The following is a 3326-nucleotide window of genomic DNA, read 5'->3' on the forward strand; positions in this document are numbered from 1 at the left end:
CAGACCCCCTCACTCTCTATTCCTGTGTAACTCTCTCCAGACCCCCCTCTCTCTCTATTCCTGTATAACTCTCTCCAGACCCCCCTCACTCTCTATTCCTGTATAACTCTCTCCAGACCCCCCTCACTCTCTATTCCTGTATAACTCTCTCCAGACCCCCTCACTCTCTATTCCTGTATAACTCTCTCCAGACCCCCTCACTCTCTATTCCTGTGTAACTCTCTCCAGACCCCCCTCACTCTCTATTCCTGTATAACTCTCTCCAGACCCCCCTCACTCTCTATTCCTGTATAACTCTCTCCAGACCCCCCTCACTCTCTATTCCTGTATAACTCTCTCCAGACCCCCCTCACTCTCTATTCCTGTGTAACTCTCTCCAGACCCCCCTCACTCTCTATTCCTGTGTAACTCTCTCCAGACCCCCCCTCACTCTCTATTCCTGTATAACTCTCTCCAGACCCCCTCACTCTCTATTCCTGTGTAACTCTCTCCAGACCCCCCTCACTCTCTATTCCTGTGTAACTCTCTCCAGACCCCCCCTCACTCTCTATTCCTGTATAACTCTCTCCAGACCCCCCTCACTCTCTATTCCTGTATAACTCTCTCCAGACCCCCCTCACTCTCTATTCCTGTATAACTCTCTCCAGACCCCCTCACTCTCTATTCCTGTATAACTCTCTCCAGACCCCCCTCACTCTCTATTCCTGTATAACTCTCTCAGACCCCCCCCTCACTCTCTATTCCTGTATAACTCTCTCTAGACCCCCCTCTCTCTCTATTCCTGTATAACTCTCTCCAGACCCCCCTCACTCTCTATTCCTGTATGTCCCTCCCCAGAGTTCCGGCCCGGGGAGCCATGGAAAGGTTACCCCAACATCGACCCTGAGACTGACCCTTTCGTGACCCCTGGAAGTGTCATCAACAACCTTTCCATCAACACTGTCCGCCACATAGACCACCTCAGAGACCTGACAGGTAACACACACTGTCCTCTACTTAGACCAGAGACCTGACAGGTAACACACACTGTCCTCTACTTAGACCAGAGACCTGACAGGACACCGTCCTCTATGTAGACCAGAGACCTGACAGGACACCGTCCTCTATGTAGACCACCTCAGAGACCTGACAGGTAACACACCGTCCTCTACTTAGACCAGAGACCTGACAGGACACTGTCCTCTATGTAGACCAGAGACCTGACCGGACACCGTCCTCTATGTAGACCAGAGACCTGACAGGACACTGTCCTCTATGTAGACCAGAGACCTGACAGGACACCGTCCTCTATGTAGACCAGAGACCTGACAGGACACCGTCCTCTATGTAGACCAGAGACCTGACAGGACACCGTCCTCTACGTAGACCAGAGACCTGACAGGACACCGTCCTCTATGTAGACCAGAGACCTGACAGGACACTGTCCTCTATGTAGACCAGAGACCTGACAGGACACCGTCCTCTATGTAGACCAGAGACCTGACAGGACACCGTCCTCTACGTAGACCAGAGACCTGACAGGACACCGTCCTCTATGTAGACCAGAGACCTGACAGGACACCGTCCTCTACGTAGACCAGAGACCTGACAGGACACCGTCCTCTATGTAGACCACCTCAGAGACCTGACAGGTAACACACACTGTCCGCCACATAGACCACCTCAGAGACCTGACAGGTAACACACTGTCCTCTATGTAGACCACCTCAGAGACCTGACAGGTAACACACACTGTCCTCTATGTAGACCAGAGACCTGACAGGACACTATATATATTATATATTACATTAGTTTTATATATATATTATATATTACATTAGTTTTATATATATTACATTAGATTTATATATATATTATATATTACATTAGATTTATATATATATATTATATATTACATTAGATTTATATATATATATTATATATTACATTAGATTTATATATATATTATATATTACATTAGATTTATATATATATTATATATTACATTAGATTTATATATATTACATTAGATTTATATATATATATTATATATTACATTAGTTTTATATATATATTATATATTACATTAGTTTTTATATATATATTATATATTACATTAGTTTTTATATATATATTATATATTACATTAGATTTATATATATATTATATATTACATTAGTTTTATATATATATATATTATATATTACATTCGTCTTATATATATATATATTACATTAGATTTTATATATATATATTATATATTACATTAGATTTATATATATATTATATATTACATTAGATTTATATATATATTATATATTACATTAGTTTTATATATATATAAGTTCAGACTTGATCTGATTTATCTCTGGAGAAACTACAACTCCCTACTGCATCACACAGTTCAGACTTGATCTGATTTATCTCTGGAGAAACTACAACTCCCTACTACATCACACAGTTCAGACTTGATCTGATTTATTTAGAAACTACAACTCCCTACTACATCACACAGTTCAGACTTGATCTGATTTATTTAGAAACTACAACTCCCTACTACATCACACAGTTCAGACTTGATCTGATTTATTTAGAAACTACAACTTTATCTGAAAAGGAATTGAAATATTTGAACCAATGTCGGTCATTTGTTTGTTTTAAAAACCCCAAATAAGTGAAATGTTGTTTAATCGCTCAGCACTATTGAATATCCCTGACTTGATGATTTGTACTTCTACAGTCAACCAACCCGGTCTGTCCTCAGGCTAGTGGACTAGCTTCATTTCATCCCTGCTTTTGGAGTCTATTGTTCTGTCCGGTGGTAACTGTGTGTCTCTCTTTTTCTCTCTCCTTTCTCTCTCCTTCCCTCTTTTCGATCTCTCTCTCCTCTCTTCTCTCCTTTCTCGCTCCTCAGGACCATCCTCATCTCTGAACACCACGATGCCTTCTAACAGTGCCTGGTCATCTAGTCGTGCCTCCAGCCACAGTGGTTCACTCACCAGTACAACACAAAGCACTACGGGTAGGTCTGACTCTCCCCACTACGGGTAGGTCTGACTCTCCCCACTACGGGTAGGTCTGACTCTCCCCACTACGGGTAGGTCTGACTCTCCCCACTATGGGTAGGTCTGACTCTCCCCGCTACGGGTAGGTCTGACTCTCCCCGCTACGGGTAGGTCTGACTCTCCCCACTACGGGTAGGTCTGACTCTCCCCACTACGGGTAGGTCTGACTCCCCACTACGGGTAGGTCTGACTCTCCCCACTACGGGTAGGTCTGACTCTCCCCGCTACGGGTAGGTCTGACTCTCCCCGCTACGGGTAGGTCTGACTCTCCCCGCTACGGGT

The 3326-nt window shown here is 43.4% G+C and overlaps 1 pseudogene; it reads left to right on the top strand.

The window, feature by feature from the left end:
- Window positions 1-3045, top strand: part of LOC121843486 — a 32207-nt pseudogene extending 29162 nt beyond the window's left edge.
- Window positions 3046-3326: the final 281 nt, after the last annotated feature.

This window comes from Oncorhynchus tshawytscha, unplaced genomic scaffold, assembly GCF_018296145.1.
Source record: "Oncorhynchus tshawytscha isolate Ot180627B unplaced genomic scaffold, Otsh_v2.0 Un_contig_8586_pilon_pilon, whole genome shotgun sequence".
In the NCBI taxonomy this organism is placed as follows: Eukaryota; Metazoa; Chordata; class Actinopteri; order Salmoniformes; family Salmonidae; genus Oncorhynchus; species Oncorhynchus tshawytscha.